The sequence below is a fragment of the Choristoneura fumiferana genome, chromosome 13, assembly GCF_025370935.1.
Source record: "Choristoneura fumiferana chromosome 13, NRCan_CFum_1, whole genome shotgun sequence".
NCBI lineage: Eukaryota > Metazoa > Arthropoda > Insecta > Lepidoptera > Tortricidae > Choristoneura > Choristoneura fumiferana.
This window is the reverse complement of record NC_133484.1, coordinates 9,573,708-9,597,740: the sequence shown is the minus strand read 5'-3', so window position 1 is coordinate 9,597,740 and position 24,033 is coordinate 9,573,708. Positions and strand designations below refer to the sequence as shown.

Here is a 24,033-nt window from a genome sequence, read left to right as displayed (position 1 = left end):
TGTAAATAGTATATTTCTGTTTATTTATTTATACTTTTATTTTCGATTTCGCAAAAACTTGCCTTTGTGTCTGTCTGTCTATGTGTAATGTGTATACCTTTTGCACACGGCGGCCATGACGTACAAAATACGCGTTCTTGAATCTACACAAGCACGACGACGTCTGTATACGCGTCAATGTGTGGGTAAGCTACACAGGGCTGACTATAGCAAAACCCTAGTACTATGAGTACTATAAATGACATTTAAAGGTACTTATATGTAGGTATGGCTTAGATATTTGCAAATAAATGTAATCGTTAATCTTACCCATTTATTTAAACCTACTTAAAATGTGTCTGTCTGTGTATTTAAGCATTATTATTTTCAATGACAATAGATACGACTACAAACTTAAACGAATTATTCGGTAGGTACCTAGTTATTCCATAATCGCGAGAATTCGCGAGAAGTCGCGATAATTTCAGAAATTATTTTTTATTTATAAAAGGAAGTAGGTAGAGTACCGTCACCATTTCGCAAAATTATTGCTCCCAAACTTAGTGTCGTGCGGCCGACATACATCGCGTTGCGCACCCGACTGCTTTCCTGCGGTTTTCCTGCAATCTGCGCTTGAGGGGTGGGGTAACTCGAATCGGTGCGGGGCGGAAGGTGGCCATTCTGTAGGTACCTTAGTACTGTTATATATTCTGTGCCTTTTGTATTTTTTGTATTCTTCTTTTATGCTGAAAATTATCGTGTTTTAAGTGATAAAAGAATTTAACTCCGACAAAGTCGCGGGAAAGCTACGTATGTAGAAAACAATAGAAACTTAAACAAATACAACCAAATTGAGAACTCCTCCTACTTTGAGGTTGGTTATAATTATTACTGGCACTTGAGGTATCCCATCTTGGGCCTCTAGGTTGGCAACGCATCTGCAATACCCCTGGTGTTGCAGATGTTTATGGGCGGTGTTGATTCATACCATCAGGAGACCCACTTGCTGCTAAAGTTTCGTCTTCCAGTCGGTAGTCACCAGTCTAGGGCTGTTGTAAATAATAATGGAGATTAAACAAGTTAGTTCCCAATTAATAAAGCTTAACAGGGTCCAGTCAAGCATTTTAAAATGTGGGATGCTAGGGGAAGACTATGCCGAATAGCGCGGGAATAATTGTTAGTTGAAACCAGCAGGAACCAGCAGGCTTTTGAAATATTTGATGTAACTTGACGGTACCTAACTAATGTGAGTAACGGAAATTTTAAGGTTTATTTTTGATGGCTACACTCACTAGAACATGTAAATTCAAATTGAGTGGAAGTTGAAAGAACCATAATAATTATAGAAGAGAGACGATTTAAGTACATTCGCCTTTATAGGCTACAAACCTCTGACTAAAAGAATAAAAGACTTCAAAACGAAGCCACTGTTATTTATTTTTCCAGCTAACAATAGAAAATAGTAAAAAAAAGAAGAAAAAAAAATAGTTAAAAGTTAGTTTTCGATGTTAACTTCAACACTGATTCCCCAGTTGGACACAATGAGGACGAAGATGCTTAATTAATTAGCTTGTAGGTACTTTACCTACATAGAAATAAAAAAGTAACAAGTATTTTATTTCATAAAACTTGAACGCATATTCCCCGGTATCAAGCAATCATCGAGATTGTAGCTTCTATTTATATACCGTAGGTAAAAGGCCTAGGAAGCGAATCAATAGTTCAATCGTTGGCAAGCGCGTACCACTCTATCAGCGATTAGTTTTGGTCTAGTGGACCCGCTCCTTGCGTTATAACAGGCTATAGAGCGATTACTAAGTATTAAATTGGATTGATATTTACCGGTACTTGAGCTAAATAAGAAATAATTTAACACTGAAAAAATCAGTTTTTTAAGAAATGTTTACAGAGGTTGGCCCAAACGTGTTTTATTAATTGATATTTACAATAGAAGTGTTCGTTTTTTTGACCCCTATTTCACCTGATACATGGAAAACATGCCTTTTTAGAACAAACCATAGATGGAATCGCTCGGATTATGCGTTTTTCCCAGGATGATGCGCTTGATTTCATCATCACATTTCTTGGCAGCATAGAAAACACTGTTTCTTTTTCGACCTCTATTTATCGAAAAATCGAAATTGCTCTACTTATATCAAAGTTGTAGTTTTCACATAGCATTCGCAAAGTATAAAGTAATAAAGTGAATAATACGAGCAACTTTTTGAAGCTAAATTCTAGAAACGCTTGGGATTTCATGAACTAACTAAAGTCCATTTCGTGAACTTAAAGTCACTCCACGAATAGTCTGCTAAAAGTTTGCGCGAACATATTCTAGCAGCATAAAATTGAAACAAGCTCCAGTGAACGAGTGCGAACGGCGATCCCGGTAAAACCGGAAAAAATCTATTCCTAGTAAAATGTCAGCTGGGATCCATCCTCGGCTCACCAACAAAGAATCAGCCGAGGTCCATTATGCTAATGAAAGTGACTCCCGTTTGTCTTAAAGTCGTAGCTCAATTTGCAAGGCGAGAGATAAACGCTGTTAAACTGTCGAAGTTCGTGACAAAGCCTGAATAATGCAGATTACACCGAGAAAAATACGGCCGCAGTCAAATCTGCATATTTTATTGGTCCCTTTTCAATGTCCTTTTTACACTCCTCTGGAGTTACTTATCTGCGAAGTTACTGTTTGACTATCCTCGTGTCGAGGTCTAATCTAGTTTAATAAAATAATGCGCGTTTCAAACAGGACGACACCAACTGTATCTGTTATTGTTGCGTAGTTTCACCAATTGAATAATAGGCGTTTATTTAATTTTTTCCATCTCTTGGTACAAAATTCAATTCGACAAACACGCGTAGGCAGCCTTAAACAGTGACTGTTGTAAATTTATAATTTTCTGTTATTAAATTCCTAAAAACTTAAGAGATAACCACCCTTAAACTCACGACCGACGAGTATTATTATAATAATCAAATAAACAAAAAATCTGAATATGATCTGAATGATTAAATCGTAACAAAATAGACGCAAAATGTAATCTAGACACGCGGTAGCGTGTCAAGCCAAGTTCAAGATAACAGAACTGGCGAGCAAGCACCGTGTGTAATTTTACCCGAACTATTAGGAGCCACTTTTGACCCCCCATAACTCAAAAAACTATTTCACATAAACAAGTCAAGTCAAATTTGGCTCATATATTGAGACTTGCGAGACACATTCGACGCTTGAAAGGAGAAATTGACTAAGCGACATCTCCTTTTAATTTAATTTAATTTTTAATTTTTTCATAAACATACTTCAAACAGTTATTTAGATATTAACGTCCAAAAATCGTCTTTTGTTTATTTATTACCCGACTGCGAAGTTATGTGTTTTTGACGCGTATGTATGTATGTATGTATGTCTATTCCTATGTCCTCTCGTAACTATTTAACGGCTGAACCGATTTTGATAAATGATACGTCACTTGTTTTCTTCTTTTTAGTATTATTTAAGGCAGTTGGGTTTTTTGATTTATTTAATTTATTGTTTTATTTATCACTGACTGACCTATAGATCAAAACTCTAACCCGGTTCCAGATGACCTAGAAAGTTCAAATATGGCATCCAGATAGGTACTAGTAAATTAATAGTTATTTCTGTCACAAGGGAGCAAAATGGTGTAATTACGGCGCGGGCGTACATTGAATCCATAATGTAGCGAAGGATTCTACAATAGAATCCTGAGCGTAGCGAGGCATTCTAAAGTAGAATCCTGAGCGTAATGAGGGATTCAAGTGTTAACGCCCAAGATAAAAATAATTTTGCTCCCGAGTCGCTCATACAACTTTTCACACCGAGCATTAAGAAACTTGAAAAAAATAAATTCTAAATATTATTAAAGAATAACCAGCATAGAAAATGACGTGGCTTTCAAATCAACTTTAAAATAATGCATTTGCAATAAAACACTCAGAAAAGCCTTGAACAGAAAAGTTGCACTTTGCTCCCTCTCGTCAGGGAGGAGAAGTTACTTTTCTGAAGGAGAGGTGTGAAAAGTAAATTTTTATCATTTTATATAATTTTTCAATTAATTGATTCTATTAGGAAGGATAACACTAACTTATAGTGCATTTAACGTACTTATACTTATTATAATTCTTACTATAATGTAAGAATTAGCAATCAATGACAGTCGGTCTTTATGTGGATTTTAAGGTTTTCACGTGAATATTTATGTATAGCGAGTGGAATATTTGGTATTAATTTTATTATTTTTAGTACCTACTAATAATTTCTGTACAAAATGTAATGATATCCCATCAAAACATAAATGTGAAATGAGAGCAAAGTTCAAATTATTCTATATGCCGTGGTTGTTTACTTCAACGACAAAAGAAGTGAGATCAAAATGGGTGCCAAGTTCAAAGGTCAGTCCTGAAATTTATTTATAAATACATAAAATATTTCATAACAACTTAAAATATCATTTCGTCTTATAACTTAGGATAATATATATATATGTATATATATTAGTTTGCTTTGATTATTGAAGTTTGACCGCTATGTGTGTCTGTGTGTCTGTCTGTCAGTGGCACCGTAGCTAGGCTAATTAGCTATTTTACCCAAACAAAAAGTTGGAAAATCTCCGGCTTTATCATTTTAAAAGTTCAATATCTCAAAAACGGCTAAACTGATTTTGATAAACACTCACACAAACATCACGCCTGTATTCCCAAATGGGGCAGGCAGAGCACACGAAACGTTACCGCTTCGGAGCCACTTTTAGCAATTTTAGGTTTTAAGTTTGAGTTTGATAAAACATGTCTAAAAACCATTGCTAGAAAACCTGATAAAAAAACCGCATTCAAATCGGACCACCCGTTTAAGAGCTACGGTGCCACAGACAGACAGACACACACACACACAGACGCACATAGCGGTCAAACTTATAACAGCCCTCTTTTTACGTTGGGGGTTAAAAATTAACAACATTAGTTCAGCGACTTTTAAAAATAAAGTTTTTTAATTTTTATTACACTTTAAAGTTTATTCGGAGAAGCAATGTAAAGCAAAATGCTTGATGTTTGTAGCGTGACAGGCGACGTCACGTGTTCTAGAATGGCGTACACTGATAGCAGTATTTAATTTGTATGGAAAGAAGGAAAATCCAAAGACTGCATTATTTTTAAAAGTCGCTCAACTAATGTTGTTCACTTTGACGAGTACGATCTATGTTTTAATTATTTGCTCGTATCACAGGCCACACCCGGTATTTTATGCCAATATTCATTTAGGTATTAATAATTTTTGAGTGGAAAAATATACGATTGTTTTGCGAGTAAATGAATGAAGGTATAAGCGCATTCTATTTTGTATCCCGTAACCGTTGGATAAGGTTGGTGTGGACTGCTCTAAATACGCGTTAGCCTGCAGAGCCTCAGTCTAAGGCATTCAGGCGCTTAGGAGCGAATTTACGGTTACGAGTTCCGGTCCCGTATCTCTAAATTGTATCGGAAAGGGCGTGATTTGTTGAAGAATATCTTCTTTAAGTAACTGAATCGGCAACGTGGAACTGTTTCCTTAAAATGTAAGTTAAGCGACGCTATAGTAAGACGTTTCAGCGTACGTATCAATAATGATGTAAGTGTCATAATAAACACATTGTATAATTAAAATAATCTAAACAGGTGCCATTTAAAAGAGAGCTTAGGTATTATTCTGATAAGTAACAATAGACTTAGTTAGGTATAGGATAATGGGATCCATCATTGCAGATCTAAAAGAGTGCAGCGGTGTAATACGTATCTAGTTAGATAATAATATGTATATAGCTCACTTATTAATAAAATTGTAAATGTTCCTAATGTGGACTAGTACCTTAATATCAACATGTGTTGATAAATGCTGCGTGTAAAGGATTAGGTAAATGGGTTTCGACCCGACACTTATTTAGGTGTGTACATTTGAATAGGCAACTTTTATGTCTTTAGTTCGGTTTGTTCACTTTGCACTAATAGAGTGTAATGTGTATCGATACAAGTACACAAATATTTATACAATTTTAATATGTAAGAGAACAAAGAAAACTATATCCGCGAAAAATGAGTCAGAAAACACTTACTACTCTCTCTCTCTACATGTACACTCTCACAAAATAATAAGGAATAATACAATATATTAAAAATAATATATTAGATATAATATATTTTACGTGTAAAGTTCCTATTTTTTTTAATAAAACCAGAGGTACAAAGTCGACAACAATCGAATGAATGCCTACCGACTATAAACGCCGCAGTTGCTCGCAAATTCAATAACTACTTACTGGAGACGAAGCAATGTGTTTATCCTCAAAGAGGAAAAAGCCATTCCTTTGAATATATCCATTCATGATTTATAGTTACCTACGTGTTATATTCCTACTTTTCAAGAATATCGGGATTTGACGTTTAAAAGAGGGAGGATTTAAGCAAAGCCGTCAGATTTCGGGTCGCGGATTATTCGCGCATCGCTGCCGAGGCATCTGACTCCTGGCTGTCCTATGTACTTTATTGTTTTCTTTCGGAATACGGCTGCCCAGCGCTCGTGGTAATTCTTTCGACTATCGCGCTTTAGCAATTTTTCTAGATATGCTTTGTGATAACTGCGAATGTACCAAATAAATGTGCAGACTTAAAATGAAAATAATTTTGAATACATATTCATCTTTTGTATATAGTTAAATTACCTACACAAGTTAAAATTAGTAGCGCACGTCGTACGCGCATGACGTACCTACTCATACTTAACCCGATTTTCATAGCGCAAACAAACATTACAATAGGCAATTAATTTAGAACATGCACCAGCATTTGCTTAATACCTAAGTTGGGCTGTTGATTTTGTTCTAAGAGCACTGATATAATGTGAAGGTATGCTTTAAAGCAAATTAGCTGTTTCCCGCTACGTCGTCTGCGTCCTGCGGGGAATTTACACTTTTCTGGTATAAAAATTAGCCTTTGTTGATAAGCGATGGTGTACCTATCTACGTTTAGTGACATATTTTTTTTAATCGAGTGATTATCCTCTACAACGTAAGGCCGACATATTACAAGAAAACGAACAAGTCAACATGTACCAGTTTTTAATGGTTCACGGTTTCCACTAATTCCTTACTGATATTATGAATGTGAAAGTGAGTATGTTTTATTAATTGTTTCTTTTTTACGCTTTCAGGCCTATAGTACTCAGTCATGATGAAATATGGACATAGTTTGAGATCCTGAAAAGGACATAGATTAGGTTTTTCCTAGAAAATCTTATGGTTACCGTGGACTTGCGATAAAAAAAACTTCCTTGATGAAAGTGCAGGCCACAGATATCGAGTTTAAATGAAAAACTCTTTAAAGATGTTTGGATGGTTGTTATTTCACTACGCCATAACGGTTGGACGCATTTACACATAGAATAGATAGTTAATAATCTGGACTACGGCATTGGATGATTTTATCCCGGAAAATTGCATAGTTCTCACGGGAACGAACGAATTAATTCTTAGCAGATGAAGTTACGGGCAACAGCTAGTTAGCCATGTTTGTTACGGGACGTAGACCGTGATTGCCTTTAATAAGGTCTCAAAATATCGATACAGTTGTCTACCTGTGGATGCATGCAACAACATAAAATTTCTGGAGCTCAACAAAGGTACCTGGAACATACATATAAAACCTGCTTATTAATATTAGTGTAGATTATATATAGAAATAGAAGGTAATGTAGCGGATTTAAAATTCAAATACACGCATTTAAGTTTTTTAACCATAAAAGTATATATTTAATACACCATCATGTAGATATATTTGCTTTAAAATGTTATCGGTTTAAATCAATAAATGTAGGGTTACTTATCTTTAAAGACCTTTAAGGCTGTTTCCTTTCTGTTTTCACTAAGTAAGTAAGGTAAGAACCTCCCGCACACATTTTTCTTTATCCCCGGAATGTTTTCTTAAAGGACGAGACTGGGCGTCTCAAGGGCATTCATTCATCAGATTATTTTCTAACAAAAAAGACAGATGGGCTTATCATTAAGAAAAATAACTAAGAACTTGCAAAATGGATCTCTAAAGGATTCGTTGTAAATTTGATGCTCTGTTTTTCTGAAAATAAATCTGAATATTGTTGTTTAAAGCGAGTGGTCTTCGGCTTAACTCGTGCTTATAGCCCTACCATAAATATCAGGCAGACCACCGTATTTAAGGGATTGAGATTAAGCTCTGATGGAGGTTCAGCGGGTTATTCCAATTTATTTAGGTTAAAGACTACAACGCTGCTTTTATAGTATACAGGGATTAAAATTTGTTGCTTTTTGAATAATTGTGTACCTACCCAGAGCTTTCGGGTACAGGATTGAAAAAAACCTGAAAAAGACAGTACTTAATAATGTATCATGCAGGAACGGTGTCCACACATTTTAAAACAGTTTGTTAGGACAACAATTAGTAAATAATCAGTTAATAATCAGGAGGGCTATAGTCGTATTATTTCATCGTACTACTACAATACAATACAGGAGCGGATGGCGACGTCTCACGAAGGCCCTTTGTACCACTGGGGTACCATAGGACGACAACAACAACAACTACAATACAATACAATACAAAGACTCTTTATTGTACACCAGAAATAGGAAGCGATACAGAAAACAGATACACAGAGAAAAAATACTCTACTACTTATGTATTACAAAACTATGTTTTTTTCTTATTCGAAATGTTTGAAACATTCACACGTACGTCAAAGGCCAATGGCCAACTATTTCAAGCAATCACGCAACTTTCATAATCCAAGCGCGTAGATCATATGCGCGATTGTCGCCAGATTCGGCGATGATAAAGCGTATTCATAGCGTTTACGTTTTGACATCGCGGAGTCGCGTCAGATGCAACAGGGCAGCGATTGGAGGGCGCGGCGCAGGCGCGGGGGCGCGGGCCGGGGGGCAGGCGCAGCCTCCACGCTCGCTCTTAATGAATCGCCGCTACCCGCGGCTCGCGCTGCGCTCGTAATTTCGTGCGCTCTCCTTAAAAAGTTGCTTAGCAGCACTTCTCGCCGTCTCCCTCACGCAATCGTGGTGCATTAAATAATAACCAAGGGCGGCTGCAGTGGCTGATGACGGATGCTACCGGGGTAAGCAACCAACTCAATTTCCACCGGCTTTTGTTGACAAAAATTGTTTTGCGAATAGTTTGTTTTATTGGTGCTTGAAAAGTTGTTTTGTTTTACAAAGTTCAAAAAAAGTTAATTACTTGCGAGGTTTTATTTGATCCAGCACAAAGAAATTCCTCCACGAAAATATTTTCCTGTTTTAATGGACCCTTCGTTATTAAATTAATTAAACTGTAACTGTGTCGAGTTACTTCCGTTTCCGAAAATCCAATGAATTTAAGGCAAACGCCTCACTAATTGCATGAAATTCCATCTTACTGTTGTAGATGTGTTACCGACCTCGATTAACGTTGATTATTATTGTTTTTATTTGGCTATACTTTTTTATTAAATTGAATATACTTACCAGCTAGTTACATTTTTAAAAAGGGATATGTTTTGCTGTTGTGCGTATCAAGGTATGGCCATTCTAGATCCGTCATTGCGGAATCCCACGGTGCTTTTACCCGGCATCCGGGGACCAGTGGACGGGTCGAAGTGATGTATTAGATTCCCTACGAGATCCGGTATCATTTCATTAGCGGCCCAACCTTTTCGATCGCGTGTTTGCTCTCGTTTTACCCGAAGAATATCGCTATAAAAATATGAAATTAAAAGAACATTTTGAGCGTCACTTATTTCAATTTCGCGTTCCGCTTTGTTCGAGATAACAATGGATCTGTCAATGTTTCAGCCACGATGAATAAGCTGTCGATGGGTAAAAATTGTTGTCGCCGCAGATAAACAAAATGAAACGTCTTTTTGTGTATCAAATATTATTTCAAGTCGTAATATATTCAAATCAAAGCAAATATAGCTGCCATCATCAATCATGTGCGCACGTAGCCGACTCCAACCCTTATATACATTCAAACCACAAACCGCAGTTTACTGTTTATTAATTTCCCGCAAATTAAGTTTGGTGGGAACAAACCTATAATATATATCCAACAATAATTTACAAACTCAATACTTTGAACATATTAAGCATTTTCTACTAACAAACACTGGTGAGTCGTTCGTGATATTCAAGACTTATTTACTTCGTGCAAGCAATCTGAATGTTAGATCTTGGAATTAGAATAATAAGGACCTCTGTTTAAGGCGTATCGGATTTGTAATGTTATGATATTATGATACAGCTTTATGATTTAACTGGTGGATTAAGGGACTCATTATTTTCCTTAGCATACAAGGATCAAAATCATTTTTTTAAGCGTTTAGTAACAGTATTTATATGTACTTGCTCAAGCTAGTATTGTACGTGGACCCTTATTTCCATAGTAAAATATAGGTACTTACATTAGTCACCTTCACGTTAGAATATTAGGCCTCTATTTAATTACAAAGTAGAAGCAGTCTCTACAGCCGGAATCAGCATGAATGACATCATCGTCATTGCTGCTCGTATTATTCGTAAAAAGCTACACAAGGCTTTATTTAAATTATGTTTTTGCCTACGTCTGGTAACGGCTAATCATATTTTTTCAAATTGGTAACAATTTTTGTGTGTGGTTATTGTTGTTCTTACTATGAGTGGTGTACGTTCTATTATTATTGAGTAGAAAAGGAACGAGTTTTTTAACCCCCGACGCAAAAAGTGGGGTGTTATAAGTTTGATCGCTATGTGTGTCTGTCTGTGGCACCGTAGCTCTTAAACGGGTGGACTGATTTTAATGCGGTTTTTTTTATTGAAAATCAAAGTTTTTAGCGATGGTTCTTAGACATGTTTCATCAAAATAGATTCAGCCGTATTTGAGATATTGAACTTTGAAATGACAAAGTCGGGGTTTTCCTGACGAATTTACTCTGACTATTAAAAATATTAGGTATGTCTACAGTCTAGACCACACAGGATGGCGTAAATTAATCACCTCGGTACGGTTGCGGTTCGAACATGAACTGAGCTGAAAGTTGGGATGAATTTATTGTCTAACCTAGTGCAACCCGGCTTTTGCATTTTTACAGAGCAAATTAATGACTTTCACGAACGACGCGCCATTGTTTCCAATCTAATACACTTGACTCCATTTTCTTGTGTCATATTGTTTTGTGTAGGTACAAAATGGGCTGGTGTCCTAAACTAAACTGCATTTAAAGACGTTATTTAACGTTTTATAGACGCTCAACTAAGTCATGCAATGCAAATTATTTCTTCAATTTTTTTACCATTAATGTAAAAAAAAGGTTAGACATCAGTTAATTTATTTAAATATGGACACCTAAAGGAAGTTGATGAAAAAACTTGTGGTATCTATCTCGCTCTTAGGCAAAATGATACAGAATGTGGTTTTTGGTCCAATTTAATATCTCTTGTACGTCCAAAAGAGAAATATATTTATATAAAATATATTTTTGTTTACTGATGCAAAAATAGTTGAATTATTAACTAAATTTGAAGAATTTTAATAGATTACCAATTAGGTATAGGTAATTATATCATAAGAACCCTTGGCCAAGAAAAGCGTTTGGGGATTACAAAAATACACTACCTAAGATTCATCATCATCATATCAGCTGTAGGGCGTTCACTGTTAGACAAAGGCCTCCCCCATAGACCGACAGTTGCTTCGGTTGCAAGCGGCTTGCATCCACAGTGGACCAGCGGCATTAAGCAGGTCATTCATTCATCTTGTTGGTGGACATCTTACGCCTACGACGACGACGACCGATCGTAAAAACGGGGTTATTAAGTTTAAAATACAGGGGCTACTTTGGAAAACAGTTTTTACGCCATGTGAAAAGAACTGTATATTGGTTTATTTTAGACTAAAGCGGCAATTACACTGAGTCGTTCGCCGCATGCTGCATCTGCGCGCTCGGATTTCAAACTAGACCGAATCGAGTCGCGCGAGTGAACGCTGCATGCAGTGCTAAAATGCCGTTCGTATCGTTCAGTTTTCTGCTGTAAAAAGAGATCTGGGACATTAAGCTTGCAAAAAGATGGTGTTACATTTCACATGTAAGTAAATTGTTATTGTAATATTGCTATTTAATTACATTTAAACAACAAAGTCGTACATTATTGTCAGATTCGCTTACCAACATCGAGTCTGGAAAACCATACAAATTTCGGATCGGTCCAAGCGATATCCGACTTTTCGCCGATGAACAAACATTGTCAATGTGTGAGTTTGGAGTCATCTGTACACGAATTATTAGTGTATTGTTGGATTATTTATGTCTTAACGTCGTCATTACAGTCAGTTGGCAGTTTTGTTTTTGCATGTAAGTGTGCGGAACTGCACTTGTGTGCACATTTCCCTCCGCAACAAACGCCAGAACTATTTTAAAGGTAATCTACCGCTAAGGCTACTCCCTTCCAGTAGGAAGCCCGCGTTGCTCTAAGATAACTCCGTATGTATGAATCAGCAATTTTACATTTCCATTTTGTGGTATTCATAAAATATGTTCAATTGGATTTTGGTTTAATTGTAAGCAACGTATCGTACGGGGTGATTTATGCTGGCTTTTCGATCGTTGACGAGGAAAATGTTTTCCACGTTCTGTTGGTTATTCATTGCTAAAACGTGATCGGGTAGAGTATAGCTGCCAATAATATTTATATACTGAGGCGGGAAAGTCCTGTTTGCGTGACTTTTGAAATCTTTCTTTATTTTGATTATATTTAGTTAGGTATATAATAAATATAAGGGTCTATGGAAAGAACATGTAGTTACTTTTTAAAAAATTAAGATTTTAATCTCAAAATGTAGAGCTCGCAAAGTACTATGATGCCATTGAATAAGATATGGATATCTGAAAACAATAAAAAAAAATCTCTTTTAAAGAAATGGTAACCGTAATAATGTTCGTGATGACTAACTTTCAAACCGCTGTAACTCAAAAAGTTGCTTAGGTGACTAGACTTGTACTTTCCGTGGACCCTTCATATGTACATACCAAGCGCGATTTCAACTAAGTTACTTTATCGATAATTAATGTCAAACCAGCCGTTCTATAGTCCGATTGAATTGAGATTTCCTACGTGACACTCGGTAGAACCCTGTCGCAGTAGACGGCCTCTGCTGCCTTTATCAAGATTTTTTTGTTAAGTGCGGCACACGCTGTACTGTAATGTACATGTAATGGTGTTTTTTTTAATATTTGAACAATAAATAGTTAAATTGCAGGATCGCAAGTACTGCGATGAAGCCAGCGGGGCTACTCCGAAATTCGAAAATCGAAGTTCGTGTCGTTCCGTCTTTCTGATGCTTACACTATTTAATATGAGAGTGAGAGAGACGGTACGATACGAATTTCGATTTTCGAATTTGGGAGTAGGCCCTCTGGCTCAAGGCACTTGCTGACAAGAGACAGAAACGACACCAAGGCGGTTCTGCACCAACATCCGCAGACACCTCTTGTCAGGCCTGTGGATGAACATGTCGCTCTCGCACCGGTCTAGTCAGCCATCAAAGGCGTTGTTCACAGGTAACACGCCAAATTTTGTCTGGAACAGACGCGTAGGCCTGATGATGATGAAAAAGTTAGCATAAATAGATGTGGTGCAGCTTCCAGGACAATGCAATAATCTGTTACCGTCAACACAAAGGGTATTTTGAAAATGTATTTTTATGCAAAAACTTTTTTTGCAAGGACATCGTAGTTATATATTTTCGGTGATAAAGATATAGTTGGACTTGGGCTTAGGCTTTAAGCCGAATGCAATGGAACCTACAGTTTTCATCGTACATAAAAAACTATTCCGACGCCGTGGTGGTCTATGGTTTGACATATTATTATGACCTCTCAAGCACCGGGCTTGCACCTCTGAGTTTTCAAAATGCATGTGAAAAATTATATTTGGAATTTACCACGAGCTTTATGGTGAAGGAAACCATCGTGAAGAAACCTGGACAGTTTTGAGAAGCAATTAAATGGTGTGTGTGAAGTTCCCAATCCGCACTGCTGGGTCCGCGTGGGAACTACTACCCAAGCCCTCTCATTCTGAGAAGAGGCCTGTGCCTAGTAGTGGGACGTATATAGGCTGGGATGATGATGATAAAACGATTCCAAGCTGAATAACATTGTTATTCACACCAACGAGCACCCGGTAATACTTTTAAGGGGTACCAGTAAGCTTTATGGAATGCATTACGTACGTTTAGATGTAAGCAGTTGCGGCTGGGAGATGCAAATACCGTATCGTGCGGTGCGTCGGAAGCAGTTTGATAGAACGAAGCATAATTTCCTTCGCCGCCACCCGCAAACTGTTGATTGCGAGCCGTGCGATGTAACGTTGGAATTCAAAGCGCAAATGTTTATTATTGATATCTTAGTAATGGAATACAGGACAACGTAGTCAATTGATTGATTTAGGCATTAAGTTGCGGCGGTCCTTTTAATTAACAAATATATTTTAGTCTTCCTTCTTCGATGCACATCGTGCATGTCAGCTATGTAAATTGGAGCACCTGTCCTCTTCCTATCTTCTCGATATATAATTAAAATTGGTCCATCCGTTTGAGAACTATGATGACATAGATAGGCAGACAGACAGACAGACATTGGCTTCAAACTTATAAAAAATGTTTTTGTGCCAGGGGTTAAAATCGATGTACAAGTCACATAGGAGATGTGGAGGAGGATGGGTTCAGCAAGTAGCTAAACATAAATGTGTCGCACCGATGTCACTGTTATGCACGATTGGTAGCGGAAAACCAAGGTAAAAATATTGTAGTGTAACGTAGTCAAAAGTGTGAGTAAGAGTTAATGTACAAAATGGACAATAATGTCTATTATTACGTATTGTATTATTACGTAGATACCAAAGCCTCATCAAAAAAGTATTTCATGGGTCCGATTAATAAACAAGATTTTAAAAAAATACGACCAGAGCTCCATAGACATAGTAACTTATTGTATGGTTAAAGAATGAGTTGATTAATACAGTGAATAATTTTCACAAGACTAAAGTAACTTAAACAGTGGAATAACCAGTTAAAACATAATAAATGATAATAAAAATCTCTTTGAGTGCAGTAAAGCGAACGCGCTGCTAATTAAAGAAGTTTTAATACCTGATAAAGCTGGGAAGAATCAACATTGTTGAAGCCGACTGTCAGGATTCCAATAACGGCCAGCAGAATTATTTAATTCAATCCCGAAGCCAAACATTGAGAACGAGGTATTTTAATGAGATTTTTCATGCAGAACAAAAAATAGACAAGACATATTACGAATAAGTCAAATTCCTTCACGAGCGACACCGCGTGTAGGGGGCGGTATTTTCCAATAAAAAGTTCAATAAATGTACAACGCGACGGGTATTAGCGCCGCAAAATTCCTCGTCGCGTAATAATAACATAAAGATTTTCCAATACATGTCCCAATAACACTAGGGGTTGGAGATGCCACCCTCGCTTGCTTCTTTGCTGCCACGTCTCACCAGCTCCATATCAGTCTTGTCTATTTTATACCCAATTCCCAAGCACACGGAGAAGTATCTTAAAGAACAAGTGAAAAATGAAGCTTTATTAATATAGATCAGGGGCGGGGCGCTCATTTTTCTTTGATGATGCGATAAGAAGTTTGGTATCAAAGAAATTTCTCTTTATCATGGCAATACCATGGTTTGTAAACATTGATATATTTCAATTACATAGCAAATTCAAATAGACTTAGAAAGCATTGACTCTCTTGAACGATATCCTGGACAGTAACAATAATCTGGATTTGTTTTTTACCTCCGAGTCGAGATTTCTTGCATCGGCCAACCGGCATTTGGAGTCAATAATGACACCGACCTCAATAGATGCTTAACGTAAATATTTAGTTTATACATTCTATTATGCACTTCTCTTATTATATAATTAGCATGTGTGGCTTGACTGTAAGTGTTAATTATGAGATTAAATAAATAAATAAAGCATTTAAAGAAAGCTATTAACAGATTACTTATTTTTTTTTTTTCTGCTTTCACTCGCAGCAACTGAGTCCGCTGCTTATGCCACATTGAATTGTTTTTATTGTTTAGTGTATATTTTAACTGTATTTTTGGTGACAATAAACGATTTTTTTCTTAATCTTAGTCTTATTGACAACATTTGGTTACTTATTGACAACATTTGGTTAACTTGTAAGTATTTAGAAAAAAGCTGTTATCAATGGAGTACGAATCGGATCATAAAGCTCAAACAGTGAAGTTACCTCGGGCTAGGGGCGGTGTTAATCAAACCATAGAAATTAGGCCGTGAACAAACAAAGACTTGACCGTCTCAAAACAAACATCGCGCAAAAAGTAAAAATTTAAAAGTAAATACTAAAAATCCAAACGAAAATTCAAGATATTGTTAAATACTGTATGCGAGGAATACGATAAAACGTGTAGTAAAAAACGTATTAAAATAGGAACAAACTATCATTCAATGAATGGGTACACCGGAATACGTAGGAGTAGGGACGTCTTATATGATCTTTATGATAAGAAATCGTGTACCACTGATGAACGTTTCCACCAGTATGTCAGGGATTATTCTAAATTATTCAAAATTATATGTAATAAGCAAAAGCAGCCCATGTTACTAATAAATTAAGTCCTCTGATGATAAAATTAAAACAGTTTGGAAATTATAAATACTGAAACCGGTCGACGTAAGAACGCGGAGTCTCTATATCGTTAAAGATTACAACGTATTAGAAACGGACGCGGTTAAAGTAGCTAACGAGTTTAATACCTACTTCTCTAAAATCCCCATCGAAACGACAAAATGTCTCGCGTCTTCCTCAAAGTTAGCTGAATCGCTCTTAAAACAAAATGTATCTATTCCAAACTTAAGTAATTTTAAATTTACGCATGTCTCTCCCTGTGACATCATTAAGACTTTTAGATTATTGAAAGTAAAAAAACGGAAGACTTGTGGGGCGTCTCAGTTAAGGTTCTACATTCCATTTTAGATGTCGTTGCTCCAACTTTAGCATTTATATTTAATAGCTGTATAGATGAAGGCGTATTTCCAGATTTGATGAAATATAGTAAAGTAGTTCCTATTTTCAAATCAGGTGATAAAGATAATCCCTCTGATTATCGTCCTGTGTCCATCCATCAGCGTTTAGCAAAATAATCGAAAAATAATGCTGACGCAAATGATCTCGCATTTTAATACCATAAAATCATGCATCCACAGCAGTTCGGATTCATTGCCTTCTCAGCAGAGGTTTTTTCCGAACCGGTGGTAGATTTTCTTGACATTCATAAGTGCTTGTTATAGCCTAAATTGAATAAAAGATATTTTGACTTTGACTTTGACTTTGAATCTTTAATTTCATTCCATGTATATATTAACTATTTTACACAGGCTAACTATATAATAGTCCATATCAAATGTATTATGGATGTATAGCTCTTGCCGGTAAGTGGAGTCTAATATTAAATAGAATCTAAATGTGTACTGAAAGACATTTAAAGCTATTAACATTTACATATTTATATCTATAATAACAAAATGACGACTATTTATGTAACTAATGAATCAATTCTAATTATTTTTATGATAGTACTTATAAGTACGAGTACACACGCGTTCATATGAACGCGTTCCTGAATAACACAGATTAAAATTAATACACATCCGGCACTTAATCACGATGTATATTTGCTAAGGTCTGTAGATCCGTGGTCACGAGTAGACTAAATACAACGTGGTTAATATTAAACATTGTTAGAATTTTAACCATATCGTATTTCTAGATAAAGATAGTATCTATACAATACATCAACTCAAAACAATCCACCATTTTAATATAGACCTTCTTGAAATTTAATTAAGTCTAAACCAAAATGGGGTATACAATAGCACATTGTGTCTTAAGGGCGGTAAATAAGGAATTACGAACGAGAGTCTATTAGAAGCCCGAAGTCGAAGACTGAGGGCTTTAATGAGTCGATGTTCGTAATTCTAGTACACCCGTGCGACATACAATGTTTTCATCACATTTGCGAGTATAATTTTATATTTCTAAAAGAAAAAATATAATTGTTCCAAATATTGGCGATACCTTAGGCTGCGCTCTTGGCAGCGCCCCCCTCACCCTCCCTCAGCATGTGCCTGAGCCGCGTGTGCATGTGGTCCTGCTGCTGCACCATGCGCAGCACCATCAGTACGGGCACGGACTCATTTACCGACCTTGGGCTTCATGATAAGAAAATTTGTACGCGCAATGACTCATTTACCGACCACGGGTTTCATGACAAGCACATTAAGGTCGAGGGTTTTATTTAGGGGGTTGCAATCAAGGTAGCCTTCATGTTTTGACACTGTTTACGAGCAAGTGTGATGAAAATAATGTTTTAAACTTTCGTGATTTTCACTCATGACTACTACAACACCCGGGACTTATAACGCTTTAACACAGTGGAGTATTACTTTCAGTTTATACAAGATGTAGGAGCGCGATATCCTCGTCATTACGTTCTGACTATCGCGGTCATTACTAATTTTATGATTTAAATTCGGGTTTTGTTCCGCGTACCTTGATTTTAGAGCAGCTCGATGTTCCGGCACAGTTGTATGCGCCATGATCACGAGACGACTGGAGAATAGCGGGTATGCTGGTACAACTATCGGTTAGAAAAATAAATCGGACGTAACCGATCTACCCTCTTTTTAACAAGTTGCCCACTACTACTGGAACTCGAACTTACTTAAAAGTCACGGCAAAATACACTCACAGTATCACTCACTTTTTAGGGTTCCGGAGCCAAAATGGCAAAAACGGAACCCTTATAGTTTTGCCATGTCTGTCTGTCTATCTGTCCGTCCGTCCGCGGCTTTGCTCAGGGACTATCAATGTTAGAAAGCTGTAATTTTGCACGGATATATATGTAAACTATGCCGACAAAATGGTACAAGAAAAAAATAAAAACAATTTTTTAGGATACCTCCCATAGACTTAGTGTGGGTGTTTTTTTTTTCTAATCCAACCCAATAGCGCGGTGTAACGTTGGATAGGTCTTTTAAAATCATTAGGGGTTTGCTGGGACGATTTTTCGATTCATCCGTATAAAATACAAAAACCCTTAGAAAAATATTACTTAATTTTTTCCTAATGGCTACGGAAACCTATTTTGGGCGTGTCCGACACGCTCTTGGCCGGTTTTTTCGTATTGTCACGAACACTATTTTTAGCACTGGTGACCACGTACTTGACAACTTAAAATCGTCTTCTCGATTAAAGTTAGGGTTTTTCGTTATTTCGATAGCTTCCCTAACTAATCGCGGTATAATGGCGTTCAGTAGATAAGACTTGTGGTTTGTGGCGCTCCATCGAGTGATTAGTCCCAGATTCAAAATGTGTTGCGCAATGGCAGACTTTCAGCTTTGGTTGGTTGTTTTGTGTCGAAATATCGAGCATCGGTAAAATCAAGGTACGCGAAACAAAACCCGAATTTAATTAATAAAATTACGTTCTGAGTGATGTGTCATTGATTAGGAATGGAAATATTAAAGCTTAAAACATTTGAATATAGGTACATTATTTTGTGTGTGCGAGGTTTCTATGGGATAGAGACGAAGTAACAGTTAGTGACGTACTCGTATAACTTACTTCTAGTTGAATCAGAAGAATGTCGAAGTGTTTGTAAGAAAATAGTGCTGGTCACGACTGTGATGCTTTTTGAAGTTCAAAAATACTTAATATTGATTGAAGCCGTCAGTTCCGACCTATCTTAATGTTGTCGCTACATTTCGCACGTCACTTCATTTAAGATGACATTAAGATGTAACGCCTCCCAAAGTCGTTTCCTGTAAATATTTCGAGCAACGAACCTTTCCCGATGTAAGTACGGAGGTGGTGCGGAGACAGGCCCATTTAAGAACTTTCTGGTATTGACACTAAGTCTAAAATCGATTACGATTTGTTTTAAAACTTCTCGCCTTCATATTTATTGCGCCACTCACACTGTTTATAATTTGTTAAGTCGCGATAAAAATCTTTAAACATGTACGGGTATAAGTGCAAATGTGTAGGTAATACGAAGGTTCAAGATTGATGTTTTGTCTGCAGCCAATATTCTCGACACAAACTTTGTCAGATTGATCTTAAGTTCTCACAAAACTAAAAGATACGAACCATAGGTCGAATCACTAGGCTACCACTTGCTTCTGTACTGTTCTCGTATCTGTAGTACATTGACTAAGTACTTCAATTAAATGAGTATTAAAGTTTCATTTACTTTAATACAGAAAACCATTATTACCTCTCGCAATTCACCGCCTTTTGCTGCTTAATAAATTCTACAGATTACAAAAAAAAACCGGCCAAGAGCGTGTTGGAATCGCCCGAAATAGGGTTCCGTAGCCATTACGAAACAATTAAGTAATAGTTTTCTAAAGATTTCGTATTTTGTACGGAATATTCTAAGTTTAGGTATATTTTATACCTTAGGCTACTATTTACTCTTAAACTACTAATAATTCTCAAGCAAACTTATCCGTTATAGTTTTCCTTGAAAGTTTGATATACTTACTACCATCCTGAATTTTTTCCACCCACCGGTTTAGATTTAAGAGAGGGGGGGGGGGGGCGATCGATTTTATTGAAAATTTGCACTTTAAAGTTGAATATTTCGCAAACAAATCACTGAATCGAAAAATCGTCTTAGCAAACCCCTAATGGTTTTAAAAGGCCTATCCAACGATATCCCACACTATAGGGTTGGATGAGAAAAAAAATCACCCCCACTTTACGTCTATGGGAGGTACTTACCCTTAAAAAAATCTTTTTTTAATTTTTTTATTGTACCATTTTGGCGAAACTATAAGGGTTCCGTTTTTGCCATTTTGGCTCCGGAACCCTAAAAACCATGAAGAGCACCATTTATTTCTTCCGATAGTGGTTAGAATGTATGTGTAGCATGTTTGTTCCTCAGGCTAAGATTAAATAATAAATAAATACATGGGACACTTGACACCAGTTGACCTAGTCCCGAAGAAAGCAAAGCTTGTGTTATGGGTACTAGGCAACGGATTAACAAACTAACTTGTAAATAGATACTCGTAGATACCTACTTAAATACATAAACACACAAGACCCGAGAACAAGCATTCGTATTTTGCTTACAAATGTCTGCCCTGACCGGGCTCGAACCCGGGACCTCACCCTTATATGGTAAGCCAAAAGTCGGGTATAGTTATGTTTGCTGACGACACGTCTTTACTGTTCAAGGTTAGTAGAAAAGATACCGACTTCATTGAGCCCAATGAAACCCTGTCCGTGATATCCGCATGGTTTGCTGCCAATAATTTGTTACTAAATCCTAAGAAAACTAAATGTATTAAATTCTCGTTGATAAATTCATCTAGCTCGAATTCAGTTTCTAATATAAAGTTAAATGGTCAAACTATTGAATTTGTAAAATCAACAGTATTTTTAGGAATAACGCTCGATTCTAAACTACAGTGGGGACCTCACTCACAGCAATCGCGGGTAGATTGAGCTCTGCTGCTTTTGCAGTTTGGAAAATACGGCAGCTAACCGATGTGGCGACGGCACGGTTGGTGTATTTTGCTTACTTTAATAGCATTATTTCGTACGGCCTTATTTTATGGGGATCTGCTGCAGACATTGAGTCAATTTTTATCTTACAAAAGAGAGCAATTAGAGCAATTTATAATTTGAAGACGCGTGAATCTTTAAGATCTTTTTTTAAGGAAACAGATATCCTACCCTGCCGTCGCTTTATGTACTTGACAAATTAAAATCGTCTTCTCGATTAAAGTTAGGGTTTTTTCGTTATTTCGATAGCTTCCCTAACTAATCGCGGTATAATGGCGTTCAGTAGATAAGACTTGTGGTTTGTGGAGCTCCATCGAGTGATTAGTCCCAGATTCAAAATGTGTTGGGCAATGGCAGACTTTCAGCTTTGGTTGGTTGTTTTGTGTCGAAATATCGAGCATCGGTAAAATCAAGGTACGCGAAACAAAACCCGAATTTAATTAATAAAATTACGTTCTGATTAGGAATGGAAATATTAAAGCTTAAAACATTTGAATATAGGTACATTATTTTGTGTGTGCGAGGTTTCTATGGGATAGAGACGAAGTAACAGTTAGTGACGTACTCGTATAACTTACTTCTAGTTGAATCAGAAGAATGTCGAAGTGTTTGTAAGAAAATAGTGCTGGTCACGACTGTGATGCTTTTTGAACTTCAAAAATACCTAATATTGATTGAAGCCTTCAGTTCCGACCTATCTTAATGTTGTCGCTACATTTCGCACGTCACTTCATTTAAGATGACATTAAGATGTAACGCCTCCCAAAGTCGTTCCTGTAAATATTTCGAGCAACGAACCTTTCCCGATGTAAGTACGGAGGTGGTGCGGAGACAGGCCCATTTAAGAACTTTCTGGTATTGACACTAAGTCTAAAATCGATTACGACTTGTTTTAAAACTTTTCGCTTTCATATTTATTGCGCCACTCACACTGTTTATAATTTGTTAAGTCGCGATAAAAATCTTTAAACATGTACGGGTATAAGTGCAAATGTGTAGGTAATACGAAGGTTCAAGATTGATGTTTTGTCTGCAGCCAATATTCTCGACACAAACTTTGTCAGATTGATCTTAAGTTCTCACAAAACTAAAAGATACGAGCCATAGGTCGAATCACTAGGCTACCACTTGCTTCTGTACTGTTCTCGTATCTGTAGTACATTGACTAAGCACTTCAATTAAATGAGTATTAAAGTTTCATTTACTTTAATACAGAAAACCATTATTACCTCTCGCAATTCACCGCCTTTTGCTGCTTAATAAATTCTACAGATTACAAAAAAAAACCGGCCAAGAGCGTGTTGGAATCGCCCGAAATAGGGTTCCGTAGCCATTACGAAACAATTAAGTAATAGTTTTCTAAAGATTTCGTATTTTGTACGGAATATTCTAAGTTTAGGTATATTTTATACCTTAGGCTACTATTTACTCTTAAACTACTAATAATTCTCAAGCAAACTTATCCGTTATAGTTTTCCTTGAAAGTTTGATATACTTACTACCATCCTGAATTTTTTCCACCCACCGGTTTAGATTTAAGAGAGGGGGGGGGGGATCGATTTTATTGAAAATTTGCACTTTAAAGTTGAATATTTCGCAAACAAATCACTGAATCGAAAAATCGTCTTAGCAACCCCTAATGGGTTTAAAAGCCTATCCAACAATATCCCACACTATAGGGTTGGATGAGAAAAAAAATCACCCCCACTTTACGTCTATGGGAGGTACCCTTAAAAAAATCTTTTTTTATTTTTTTATTGTACCATTTTGGCGAAACTATAAGGGTTCCGTTTTTGCCATTTTGGCTCCGGAACCCTAAAAACCATGAAGAGCACCATTTATTTCTTCCGATAGTGGTTAGAATGTATGTGTAGCATGTTTATTCCTCAGGCTAAGATTAAATAATAAATAAATACATGGGACACTTGACACCAGTTGACCTAGTCCCGAAGAAAGCAAAGCCTGTGTTATGGGTACTAGGCAACGGATTAACAAACTTACTCGTTAATAGATACTCGTAGATACCTACTTAAATACATAAACACACAAGACCCGAGAAAAAGCGTTCGTATTTTGCTTACAAATGTCTGCCCTGACCGGGGCTCGAACCCGGGACCTCACCCTTATATGGAAGCCAAAAGTCGGGTATAGTTATGTTTGCTGACGACACGTCTTTACTGTTCAAGGTTAGTAGAAAAGATACCGACTCATTGAGCCCAATGAAACCCTGTCCGTGATATCCGCATGGTTGCTGCCAATAATTTGTTACTAAATCCTAAGAAAACTAAATGTATTAAATTCTCGTTGATAAATTCATCTAGCTCGAATTCAGTTTCTAATATAAAGTTAAATGGTCAAACTATTGAATTTGTAAATCAACAGTATTT

General features: G+C 36.7%; 1 protein-coding gene across 1 annotated transcript in view; it reads left to right on the top strand.

Annotated features, from left to right (window-relative positions):
• Positions 1-8,971: 8,971 nt before the first annotated feature.
• The window catches only part of LOC141434010 (lachesin-like), a 78,809-nt gene continuing 63,747 nt past the window's right edge, over positions 8,972-24,033 (top strand). The window contains exon 1 of the mRNA XM_074096214.1: positions 8,972-9,130. The gene's annotated coding sequence lies outside the window, so the exon portion shown is untranslated. The remainder of the gene's footprint in view (positions 9,131-24,033) is intronic.